At 43.9% G+C, this 13,562-nt stretch overlaps 1 long non-coding RNA gene across 3 annotated transcripts in view; it reads right to left on the bottom strand.

The window, feature by feature from the left end:
* Nucleotides 1-6,108: 6,108 nt before the first annotated feature.
* LOC138987611 (uncharacterized) overlaps nt 6,109-13,562 on the bottom strand; it is a 49,300-nt gene continuing 41,846 nt past the window's right edge. For 2 of the 3 annotated variants that reach the window (XR_011463983.1, XR_011463986.1), the window contains 2 exons: nt 10,032-10,334; nt 6,109-6,952 (listed from right to left, as the gene is read on the bottom strand). This is a non-coding gene — a long non-coding RNA (uncharacterized lncRNA). The remainder of the gene's footprint in view (nt 6,953-10,031; nt 10,335-13,562) is intronic. The other variant, XR_011463985.1, reaches the window with a different exon arrangement.

Genomic DNA, 13,562 nt, shown 5'->3' with positions numbered 1-13,562 from the left:
TGTTAGATTCAATTTCCTAATATTTTGTTAATGACTTGTGTGTCTACCTTATAGCGCCCTACCTAATGCAGGTAGGGCTGGTGATGTTCATATAGTTCGAATATATCTGTAAAGATTTCAGTCTCTGCTTAGGAAGTTTAAAGCCAAGTAAGGTTTCTCAATTATGACAAAGCTTACTGAAAGTATCCTAATTTGTATATCCTTTGCATAATTCTGTTTGTTACTTCTTTCATTTATTTATTCAGCAAATATCCATGAAGTGGCTGCTATATGCTCGGCACTAGGCATTGTTCTAAGGGTAGGAGACTCAGCACAGGACAAGATAGGCAAGGCCGTGAGTGCCCTCATGGGATTGTCTGGGTACTAATTGGATGTTGAAGCCCTGCAGTGGATGCCAGGCAGTGCCGCCTAGGCCCCGCTTCAGGACCCTGACACTCATTCCCCTAACAGCCAGAAGTTTGGGCTTTCTTGATAATTCACATCCAAGACCCTCCTTAGGCATGCTCTTGGAGCTACCTCACCAAAAGTTACATTCCCTTCCAGCTGCATCTCTTGACTGGTGGAATGGGGGGAGGGGAAGGTACAAAGGCCCAGCCCCCTGGCCTCAATATACGACAACTCTGGGGGCCCTCCTAGCTCTAGATTCCAGCTTTGTGACAACTTAACTCCTCTTTCTGCCCCATTCTTCTTCCCTCACTCCTCCGAGGTATCATTTCCAGAACATTCTCCAATCAATTTCTCCAATAAATCCCCATCTCAGAGTCTGTTTGCTGTAGGCACAGCCCTAAAACCAGCCTAAGTCCTGATAGCTTTTTCAATGCTAACTCTGGGACAAGGCAAGAGATTAACTGCATGACTACGAAATGTCTTTCTTCAAATATAGTAGAGCTTAAAAATACACTGGACCTAAGTATAGAAGTTTATTGAGAAAGGGAAAACTATTTTTCTCCATAACTAAAGCCATACCTGACAATATTTCAAGGAAATCGTGACTCCCAACTAACATTGCTTCCCAGAAGATCAATAACCAAACAAAACCACCTACCGTCATCTGAACAAGAGTTTCATGAAAACTTGTCTAACAGTAAAATTTCGAGCAGGAAGTGTCACAGACCTTAACCATGGAAATGAGTATAACACTATCAAAGGGGCGGAACCCTCTGCTATGATGTGTGTCATGGGTTCCCATAGCTGTGAGATGACATTTCTGTCTCACACAAAACCTTCTATAACACAGTGACCTAGAAGCTTCACACAAAAAGCATTACTCCCATGCTTTGTGATGTTCTTTCAAGTTCGGTTTCTTTTGGATGGAACAGCAAAAACTATCAGTGGTATAGTGAGACGCTGAAAGCCACAAGGGAGCTTTGAGATGGGAAAAGAAGGGGATTCCCAATCAGCCTGAGACAGTTCCTGTGTGTGTTTCTCCAAGACCTGACAGGTGCTCAGTGAATGACTCCTGGTGCTGGGATGACGGAACAGAAAAAAATAGTGAGCCCCTAATGAGTCTCATCCAACAACCACTTATTTAACACCGTGTGCTCAGGTTGAAAGTTAAGTCAAATAGCAAAGAGATCACCAAATATAGAAGCCTAAAGAAGCACAAGCTTACTCTGTTATTTATGTGACACTAGAAGGCAGATGGTCCAGGTTGAGAGAAACTCTGCCATATGTGGTCATGGACTTAAGTCCATGTCTTTCCATTCACTTGCTGCCATCCAGAGCATTGCCCTTTCTACACAGTCAAACTGGTCATGGCAGTGCCATGTGCCTGCCCTCAGGTAGGTAAGCACCAGTCTAGGGCTTGGCTTCCAGACAAATGAGGCAGGAGTTAAACACTTCACTTCTTATCTCACTCCACAGGTGACAACTTGGGCATCGGGCCTCCCGGTCACAAAAGAAGCTGGTATTGTGGTATAGCTGGTGCCTGGCAATGTGCGGCTTCAATCCTGTTACTTTAGGGAGGAGAACAAACTTCGGTGGACGACTGGCAATCTCTGAGCATAGCATCCTGCCAGGCCTAGATGGATGGCAGTGAGAGGACCTGTAACGCTTGCTGCCAAGGAGCTTACATGCTGGTGGGAATGAAAACGGGAATCAAGAGAAATAATTACAAAACATAAAAGTTCATGAAGAGCATGAAGATGATGTGATAAGAACAAGAATGAAGTCTACTAGACAGAGAAACCCAAACCTCAAGGTCCCTGGAGGGACAGTGGGTGGGCGTGCCTGATGCCCATCCAGAGAGTAGAGCTGGAGCAGAGAGTGAAAGGGAGAGACATGGGCTGGGGATTCGGAGGAAACAGGGCAGGTCTGAAGGACTGGTAGTATTGGTGAGGCATTCTCATGGGGAAGTACAGTGAGAAGGCAGTTTACTGGAAATGACAGATTTTCAAAGATTCCCTAGTGGCTGCCACAGGGAGAATATAGCCCTCTGTGTAAACCACCAAATACTCTGGGAAGGGAATTCTAGGGTCATTAGGGTGAATGTTTAAATCTTGTGTCTGAAGAGTAATTTTAAGATGAGAAATTAATCCCCTGATAGCTGATGCATCTTTGGATTTTCAGAGGGCCTACTGAAACCAGGCACACAGAACAGCAGTCTGAAGAATGCTCAAAAATCCAGGGCCTTCAACTAGAAAATATACACGCATCCCAGTGTTCACAGTAGTCAAGACATGGCAACAACCTAAGTGTCCAGCAACAGATGAATGGATAAAGAAGATGCTGCGGCTGCTGCTGCTGCTAAGTCGCTTCAGTCATGTCCGACTCTGTGCAACCGCTTAGACGGCAGCCCACCAGGATCCCCCATCTCTGGGATTCTCCAGGCAAGAACACTGGAGTGGGTTGCCATTTCCTTCTCCAACGCATGAAACTGAAAAGTGAAAGTGAAGTCGCTCAGTCGTGTCCGACCCTCAGTGACCCCATGGACTGCAGCCTTCCAGGCTCCTCCGTCCATGGGATTTTCCAGGCAAAAGAAGATGAGACATATATAAAAATGGAATATTACTCCATTATAAAAAACAATGAAATAATGCTGTTTGCAGCAACATGGATGGAGCTGGAGATCATCAAATTAAGTAAAATAAATCAGAAATTAAAAGACAAATACCATGTGATATCACTCATATATGGAATCTAAAAAGCAATATAAACTTATTTACAAACCAGCAACAAACTCAACAGACACAGAAAACAAGCTTACTATTACCAAAAAGGAAAGGGAAAGAGGGATAAATTAGGAGTATGGGATTAACCAATGCATGCTACCACATATAAAATAAACAACAAGGATTACTTACTGTGTAGCATAGGAAACTATATTCAACATCTTGTAATAAACTATAATGGAAAAGAATTTTAAAAAAAGAATATAGATACACACAAATATATTTCAAAATCACTTTGCTGTACACTTGAAATTAACATAATATCAGAAATCAACTATACTTTATTTTTTTAAAAAAATCCAGAGCCTTCAAACTAACTTTGCTGGAAGGCAGATGACTGGGAAGCACATTATGCGGAGACGTGGATAAGTGCTGGGTTTTATGTCTAAGTTACTTCTTACCTTCAGTGGGGGGATTCTTCACACTTGAATTGCAAGGTTGTTACTTGACTTGAAAATGCAGACAGCTGGGAAGCAAGACTAGATTCTCCAGAGGACATAAAAAGGTGTGAAAAGTAAAAATACCTTCTCTGGTTTTGTTTATCTTAATATGGAAAATAATAAAGATTTATTTGTAACAGAAACAGCAGGCAAATACCAGAAATGGTAGATAATTGTCTACATCTTTAAAAAATACAGTCTTATATTTACAACTATATGCAGACATTAATAATTCCTAAAAGTGGAATAGTTTTCACCAGTTTACAAAGTCTTTGTCCATGTTACCTTATGCAGATACTTGGTTGAACTGGATTTCCTATAAATGGATTTTAACAAGCAAATGAGATCAATGGACTAAAAACTGAAATTTTAATGGGTCTATATTACCTATTTTGGAGAAGGCAATGGCACCCCACTCCAGTACTCTTGCCTGGAAAATCCCATTGACGGAGGAGCCTGGTAGGCTGCAGTCCATGAGGTCGCTAGGAGTCGGACACGACTGAGCGACTTCACTTTCACTTTTCACTTTCATGCATTGGAGAAGGAAATGGCAACCCACTCCAGTATTCTTGCCTGGAGAATCCCAGGGACAGAGGAGCCTGGTGGGCTGCCGTCTATGGGGTCGCACAGAGTCGGACATGACTGAAGTGACTTAGCAGCACGTTACCTATTTGGGCTTTCCTGGCAGCTCAGTGGTAAAGAACCCGACTGCCAATACAGGATATGTGGGTTTGATCCCTGGGTTGGGAAGATCCCCTGGAGGAGGGAAAGGCAACCCACTCCAGTATTCTTGCCTGGGAAATCCCATGGACAGAGGAGCCAGGTGAGCTACAGACCACAAAAGAGTCAAACCACAACTTAGCAACTATACAACAACAACATATTATTATTAATACTTATTCATGCATCTGAAAGAGATGGGAATACCAGACCACCTGACCTGCCTCTTGAGAAACCTGTATGCAGGTCAGGAAGCAACAGTTAGAACTGGACATGGAACAACAGGCTGGTTCCAAATAGGAAAAGGAGTACATCAAGGCTGTATATTGTCACCCTGCTTATTTAACTTATATGCAGAGTACATCATGAGAAACACTGGGCTGGAGGAAGCACAAGCTGGAATCAAGATTGCAGGAGAAATATCAATAACCTCAGATATGCAGATGACACCACCCTTATGGCAGAAAGTGAAGAAGAACTAAAGAGCCTCTTGATGAAAGTGAAAGTGGAGAGTGAAAAAGTTGGCTTAAAGCTCAACACCCAAAAACTAAGATCATGGCATCTGGTCACATCACTTCATGGGAAATAGATGGGAAAACAGTGGAAACAGTGGCTGACTTTATTTTTCTGGGCTCCAAAATCACTGCAGATGGTGACTGCAGCCATGAAATTAAAAGACGCTTACTCCTTGGAAGGAAAGTTATGGCCAACCTAGACAGCATATTAAAAAGCAGAGACATTACTTTGCCAACAAAGGTCCGTCTAGTCAAGGCTATGGTTTTTCCAGTGGTCATGCATGGATATGAGCGTTTGACTATAAAGAAAGCTGAGCGCCGAAGACTTGATGCTTTTGAACTGTGGTGTTGGAGAAGACTCTTGAGAGTCCCTCAGACTGCAAGGAGATCCAACCAGTCCATCCTAAAGGAGACCAGTCCTGGGTGTTCATTGGAAGGACTGATGCTAAAACTGAAACTCTAATACTTTGGCCACCTGATGGGAAGAGCTGACTCATTTGAAAAGACCCTGATGCTGGGAAAGATTGAGGGCAGGAGGAGAAGGGGACAACAGAAGATGAGATAGTTGGATGGCATCACCAACTCGATGGACATGGGTTTGGGTGGACTCCAGGAGGTGATGATGGACAGGGAGGCCTGGCGTGCTGCGGTTCATGGGGTCTCAAAGAGTCCGATACGACTGAGCAACTGAACTGAACTGAACTGAATTCATGCATCATAAGCATCAAATCTTCAAAAATAGTTGGTACAGTGAAAGTATTAGCTGTTCAGTCATGTCCAACTCTTCGTGACTTGATAGACTATAGAGCTCACCAGGCTCCTCTGTCCATGGAATTTTCCAGGCAAGAATACCGGAATGGATTGCCATGCTCTTCTCCAGGGGATCTTCCAGACCCAGAGATCAAACCCATGTCTCCCGCACTGCAGGCAGATTCTTTACTATCTAAGCCACCAGCGAAGCCTCCAAAATAGTTGGTAGGCCCTGATGATTCAAGAAAGCTTTGATTTCTTAAGCCCTTGGTTTGTAAAATAGTGACAACTTTGATGAAATTCTTCACATTTGTAAGTAAAATTCTGAAGCTTTTGAGATAAAGGGTTATTTCAAATCTTTCTTATGAGGATATACACACAAACTGTCTCTGTTTACTCAAATTCTAAATTAGTTGCAGTGTGAACTAATCATTTCAAACATTAAAGTTCGGCCTCAGGATGAATTTAAAGGAGAAACATTTAGGCAGAACCACTGGAGAATTACCCTCAAAGTAAGAATGCTAAATCCATAAATATTTTCCTGAGGGAAAAAGTGACAGTATCATCAGTTTCTAATTCCAAACAGAAAAAAAAAAAAAAAAATAGTCTGTGGACCATAGAAAACAACCTTGTGTTGGAACACTAAATTATATAATATTTCCTAATATATGCAACAAAGAAATGTAAAATAGAAACCCGCATTAGAGATCTTTGATTTATTAATATCAACCACAATAGCCCAAGTAACTGTTCTGGTACACGGGTATTATTTGGGTAGCCATGCCCCAAATGCACAAAATCCAGCGTAGTAGGTATTTCCAGAAAACTAAGGAGGCACCCAAAACAATGAGTTTAACAGGAGCAATGTGAGAGGGAGAGAATGAATAAAAAACAGGAGGAAAGGAAGCAGAGGGTACCACTCACATCTCTTATCACTCTTTTCAGAAAACCTTCTCTCCCGTCTTTGACAGAGAACATGCCCCACTTCTGCCTCCCAGGCTTCGATTCATCCATCAACAAGCACCAACTGAGCTCAACCTATGAGCTGGACACAGAGCTAGGTCCATTCTATAAAGATGAGTCACACATGGCCTCCATCCTCAAGGAACCACAGACTTGCTAAGAAATGGGCACAGAAACAAAAAATCTGGAAAGAGCTCTGAGAGAGGGATTGCCAAATGCTGAGTGACTTCATTGTGGGCTATAACAACTTCTTTGCTCACAGATGCTGTGGGGCAGGGGACTTCGTGGTGAGGATGGCTTGTCTCTGGATCTCCATGATGTCTTGGATCTCAACCAGGAAGACACAAAGCCTGACTGGCAGACTTTGTGACTGGGAGCTGGATTCATCTGGTACCTGGAGCAAAAAGGTTTAGGTTCTTTTATGTCTTACGTCTGGGTGAAGGGACCTTTAAAACAATCTCCTGCTGCTCCGTGTTTCTCTGTTTCTCTTTTATTTCTTATTGTATTATCTGACTGTGACCATAAAAAGGCCTCCAATACGTGTCCTGCCCAGCCCTTTTCAGCTTCAGCTTCCATACCCTTTCCCTAAGTCTGAGCAGACAGTTGCTTGGAGTTGCCCAAAGATACTCTATTCTTTCTCCCCTCTCGCCTTTCCACTGAAGGTTTCCTCCACCTTGAATCTTCCCTGTGGGCCTAGCAACCTCCTACTTTCCTTTCCAGAATCAACCCTGCTGTAGTCTGGTCTCTGAAACCTTTGCTGAGGTCCCAGCTAGAGTTAATGCCCTCCTCCTCTCTGCCCCTCACACAGTGCATTCTCTTCTGGTCTACATGTTCAGTACTGTTGTAATAAACTGTCTTCACGTCTAGCTCTCTCACCACCCTGTAAGCCCTGAACACCTTTAAAGGCTAGAGAAGGAGTCACTCCCATTTGTCATCTCTTCTGCTCTCAAGCATCTGGGCACGTAAGAGATGTTTAGTCGATATGGACTTTTCATGGTGACCTTCAAAATGACCCTTTGCAGCCCATGTGCCACAGCTACTGAGTCTGTGCTCTAGAGCCCGGGAGCCATAACTACTGAGCCCATGTGCAGCAAGTACTGAAGCTGGTGTGCCCTAGAGCCCACGCTCTCAACAAGAGAAGCCATGCAATGAGAAGCCTGCCACACTGCAACTAGAGAGTAGCCCCTGCTTGCCACAACTAGAGAGAGCCTGCGCAGCCACGAAGACCCAGCACAGCCATAAGTAGATAAATAAAATTATTCTTAAAAAAAAAGATGACCCTTCACATTCTCGGGCTTCTTGGGCTTCCCAGGTGGCACAGTGGTAAAGAATCCACATGCCAACGCAGGAGATACAACTCAGCTTCAATTTCTGAGTTGGGAAGATCCCCTGGAATAGGAAATAGAAACCCACTCCAGTATTCTTGCCTGGAAAATCCCAAGGACAGAGGAGCCTGGTAGGCTATATTCCACAGGGTTGCAACGAGTTGGACATGACTGAGCATGCCCGTGCGCGTGCGCATGCGCATGAGCGCGCACCCGCACTTGCAGCATTTATCAGGCTTACATTAGGAAAGCCCTTTTGACAGCCTTCATCTTCTACACACAACAGTCTTGCAATTATTAGCCCCATTTAGAGAGGAGAAAACAGAGGCTCAGAAACATGTGGTGATTTGCCCAAAGTCACTTAGCAAGAAAGCGGCAGAGCTTGTTCCTGGATGGTCTGTCTGCTGCACTATAGGGAAGTGGCATTGAGCTCAGGTTTAGAGATTTGCCTTGAACCCAGGATCCATCCTGAGCCCAGGGCCACGTCTGCTCCTCGGCTCACTCGGTCCCATCACTTTCAGTCTGAGCCCCCCTGAGGATAGACCTCCTGGAAGCCAGAGGGAGGAGGGCCTGTGGGAGGTGACTGGGGTTGGCCTCCAGCAGGCTGACTCAAGTTCAAATTGTGGTCAAGTCAGCAAAGCTGAGGCTCCAGCCAGGACTGCACTGGGAAAGGGAAGGGTGAGAACTTAAATTATTTCTCCTGCAACTCCATCCCTGGCATTACTCTTCGTGGAAAATCTACATTAGAGTCCCTATCCTACCTAAATGACCAGAAAATCAGAGCCAAATTAATGATACCTTCAAATACTTATGAATGGTCTTCATTTTGATTTACTTAATTTTTTGAACAGGAAATACATTTACAGGGTCTGACGCAAGAAAGTAGACCGCAAACGTGGTCCTTCCCACCTTTGTCCTGACACCAATTTCCTCTTCCCAAAGCGTTACTTCAATATTCAAGAAAATACACTAATACACACACATACATATTCTTTTTTTCTCATTTTTACATGGACAGGCAGCCTATGTATATACTGTTCTACATCTTGATTTGTTTTACCTTGACAATGTCTTGGAATTCCTTCTGTATCAGCACACGAAGAAGGGCCTCCCTCTTTTTTTTACAGCTGTACAGTATCCCATTGTCTGGCTGTGTCAAAATTTGCTTAACTGGTTCCCTGGGGTGGGGGTGGGGGGGCATTCAGTTTGTTTCCCATCTGTTGCTATTAAAATATTATAAATAATGTTGCAGTGAATAACACTATACATACATCATTTTGGTCACATGGGAGTATATCCATAAGACAGATTCCTAGCCTTGGAACTGCTGGGTCACAGGGGGTGCGCATCTGTAATTTCAATGAGGAATGTTGCCAAATGGCCTTCCACAGAGTTTGCACTGATTTAAAATCCAACTAGAAGTGTACCAGCAGACCTCTCTCCCCATGGAAGCCTCTAACTTCTTAGCCATCAGGGAAGATCTGAGGAGTCAAAGAAGCCAGGAAGACCAAATGGCTCCTCTGCGTTTAGAAAATAAAGATGTGGGATGGGGTGGGGGGAAATGCCAATGGAAATCACAGGGAGACACCACTTCACACCCACTAGGGTATCCATATTCCAAAAAAGCTGAAAACAAGTATTGGAGGGGCTCTGGAGAAATTGAAACTCTTGTCCATTTCTGGTGGGAATGTAAAATGCTGTAACTGCTTTGGAAAACAGTTTGATATGGTTTCTCAAAAAAATTAAATATAAAATTACCACATGATTCAGCAATTCCACTCCTAGGTATATATACCAAAAAAGAATTGAAAATTGGTACTCAAACAAATACTCATTCAGGAACATTTACAGCAGCATTACTCACAAGAGCCAAAAGGCAGAAACCCAATGGATGAGTAAAGAAAAAAAATGTGATATTATATACAATGGCACATTGGTTAGTCATTAAAAAAATGAAATTTTGATGCATGCTACAACATGGACGAACCCCAAAAACACGCTGAGTGAAAGAAGCCAGACGCAAAAGGTCACATATCATATGATTATATTTACATGAAATATCCAAAACAGGCTAATTCACAGAGATAGATACAAACTGATGGTTTCCAGGGGCTGAAGGAGGGAGGGAATGGGGAAGTAACTGCTTACCAGGTACAGGGTTTCCTTTAGAACTGATGAAAATACTTTAGAACTTCATAGAAGTGGTAGCTGCACAACATGATGAATGTACTAAATTCCACTGAACTTCGTACTGTGAAGTGGTATGCTATACAAATTTCACTTCAACAGTACAAAAAGGGAAAAATTGAAAGTGGGAATCTCTTTGCGTCACTGTTTCCAATATTCTTGGTCGCTAACTTTCTGACTTCCCCACAGAGAAATGTTTCTTTGTGACCTGCTTCCAGGGTTGATCTATTGGTAGAAGCAGACAGGATGCTTGCCCAGTGGTCGCTGGTAAAGGAAGGTCACAAATATTAGTGAATACCATATGCCAGGCAATAAACTCAGTGCTTTCCATGCATTTTCTCATAAAATCTCCAGCAGAGCCCTGCAATCATTATCTTCATTTTACAGATGCAAACACGTGGTTTTGGAGAGTGTGAATAGTTGCCCAATAGTTGGAAAGAAGCAGAGGGTGACCCCAAAGCCAAGTCCTTTCCGTGAAGCAGCCAGCTAACTGTTCTACCCATCTCAGCAAGGGTCAGGGAAAGCAGGTCCTTGTGACCCCCAAACCCCTCCTAATAATTCAATGACCTGGGCCTTTGGCCAGGCTGCTCCTCTGGGAGGCACCCAGCTTCTTCTCCTCCTGAGGCCTGCCGTGTTCAGCTTGCTACAGGCATTTCCCTGAAGCCCAGCTTGTCCCTTCTTGCCCTCCTATTTAGCATAGTGAATTGAGTTTGTGGCACCCCATAAATACTAAGTGAATTAAATTGATCTCAGTAGGCTGGAACAAGTGAAACAAAACGAATTCATAGTGTTCTGACTCTGGCCTATTCTGAATCAGGTTGTTTGAATCAAATAACCTCACCTCATTCCTGCTGTGATAGGATGAGTGAGGGCTCTGGTGTTAAAACAGACTTAACTTCAAATCCTGGGTCTGCCACTTCCCTGCTTTGTGATCTCTGAGACTCAGTTTACTCAGCTGTAAAATGGGGTTGCAAAACTGTAGGAAGGTTTGAACAATATGGTGTGAGAAACTGTCAGCATACTTCATTCAAAAAATATCTACAAAGGCCCCACTATGTAACAGGCAGGATATTGGTGCAGGGGACTTTTTAAAATGTGGTTAAGACAAGCACGATCTTTGAACATAGGAGACTTTCATTATAATGGGAGAAAGAGACATTAAATCACTACAGTCTGCCCTCTCTATCTGAGGGATCTGCATCCACAGATTAAACCAACCTTGGATTAAAAAAAAAAAAAGGAAAAATTCCAGAAGATTTCAAAAAGCAAAACGGGAATTCAGCACATGCCAGCTACTACTTACATAGCATTTACACTGTACTGGGTATTACAAGTAATCTAGAGATGACATAAAGTATACAGGAGGATGTGCATAGGTTATATGCAAGTACTTCATCATTTTATATAGTGCAGTGCAGTCGCTCAGTCATGACCAACTCTTTGTGACCCCACGGACTGTAGCCTACCAGCCTCCTCCATCCATGGGACAGGCAAGAGTACTGGAGTGGGTTGCCATTTCCTTCTCCAGGGGATCTTCCCGACCCAGGGATCCAACTTGAGTCTCCCGTATTTCAAGCAGACACTTTACCATCTGAGATAAGGTGCATCCTAAGATTTTGGTACCCAAGGCTGTCCTGGAACCAATCCCCATGGATACTGTGGGATGACTATAATTGCAAACCAGGAATCTCATCTGTTTTGTGAGTGGAGGGGCATCTGAGAAGGCTTTTGAAGGGAGTGACCTTGGAATTGAGACTGAAGAAAAAGTAGGCTAAGCAGGAGGGAGGGGAGAGTGTTACAGCAAAGGGCACAACAGCTGCACAGGCTGTAAGGAGAAAATGAGCTGGGTGAGTTTGAGAAACTAAAAAGGGATCACTGTGACTGGACCTAGGTGTCCAGGGGAGAGGGACAGGCGATGGCTACCATTCACTATCAAATAGAGTAACCCACCCAGTTCTTGCTGTCTCAACAGCCACCCTATTGTCTCTCACCAACCCTCCTAACTGGTTTCCCCTTTCGTATCCACGTGCCCCTCCAGCTCTGTCCAGGACAGAGCCACAAGGACCTGTTAAAGAGGCAAAAAGAGTCAGATCGCCCTCCATTTAATGCCCTTCAGTGGCTGTCTGTTGTTTCTAGGAGACTCTCAGATCAGTATGTCTAAGGTGATGCTGCATAGCCAAGTTCCTTCATCTCAGCTTCAGTAAGGCTGCAGCCTTTTCTCCAAGGAACCTGCCCCAAACACAGCTCTGGTCACCCAGGAGATAATGTTTTATACAAGAAGATAGGCACCCCTCACCCTCAACCCACCTGGCAGGCTGGACCAGATGCCAACCTAAATGCTTCCCAATGACCCATGGCACAGAACCTAAGATGTAGTGGAGGAAAAAGAACTGGACCAACCAGAATGTCTCTCTTGGGAGTTAAATTAAGGAATTCCATGAGAGTGGCCAGAAGTTAAAAGGGAGACTGAGGCCCAGCCAGGGCCATGTTGAGCCAAAGCCACATGTAATCTGACACCATGAGAGAAAAATTCCAAGAGGTATCAGGAAAAGCCCATCAGTAGATGCAGAGAAAATGGAGCAAAGGCACAGAGAGAAGCAGAGATGCAATGAAAGACACTGTGAACACCAGAAACTAACACAACATTGTAAATCAACCATGCTTCAATTAAAAATTCAAATTTTTAAAGAAAGAAAGAAAGACACTGTGGTTCTAGAGAAAGATGGGGATTCTCTGAGCTGGTACAGCAACTTGCTCCTGCCCCAGATTCATTCTTGCCCACGCTGGCCCTGAGACCTTTTTCCTTTGTCACCCTAGGTGAACCTCCTCCATAAAATTCCTCCTTGCCTGAACTAGGCTGAGGGACTTCTGCTCTTCACATCCCTAGGACCAAAGCAGACAGCTACTTAATTGGGTCACTACCTTTTGCTCTTTCCCATCTCCCTTGCACACAGGGCTTATACAAGCTATTGGGGGGGAAATGAGCGAATTAGATTTACACCCAAAAAACAATGGCTAGTGAGGCATATGGAGCTTGTTTTTCTCATTCATATCAGTTTCAATTGGCACATTCTGCACTCTAAGAAATGCCATTTTCACAGTGGTCCCCATAGTGAGCCTAGAGCAAAAAGTCAGAGAGGAAGCAGGTGGGAAGGAGGCAGAACAGGGCAGGTACAGAGGTCTGTAACACCCAGTTGTACAGACATTTACCTACACGCAAGTGCCTATAAGCACCTCCTCAATTACTAAACTTGAGTGAAGACAGTGGCATAGCATACACAGAGGAATCTGTGCCTGGCTGAAGTCTACATTTTCTCTGTTTAGTTAATGGTTTCCTTTCCTTAGATAACACATTTTTAACCTTGTGTGAGGCAGAAACTTCCCACTATAATGTAGAGTTGTGCCCTTCTTTTCTTGCAATGGCCAGATGTACCACTGCTATCCTTTCTGTTATTACTATGTCAACTGCCTGGGTCCCACTCTACTCTGTGA

Source organism: Bos mutus, chromosome 4 (genome assembly GCF_027580195.1).
Source record: "Bos mutus isolate GX-2022 chromosome 4, NWIPB_WYAK_1.1, whole genome shotgun sequence".
NCBI lineage: Eukaryota > Metazoa > Chordata > Mammalia > Artiodactyla > Bovidae > Bos > Bos mutus.
This window is presented reverse-complemented; position numbering and strand designations above follow the sequence as displayed.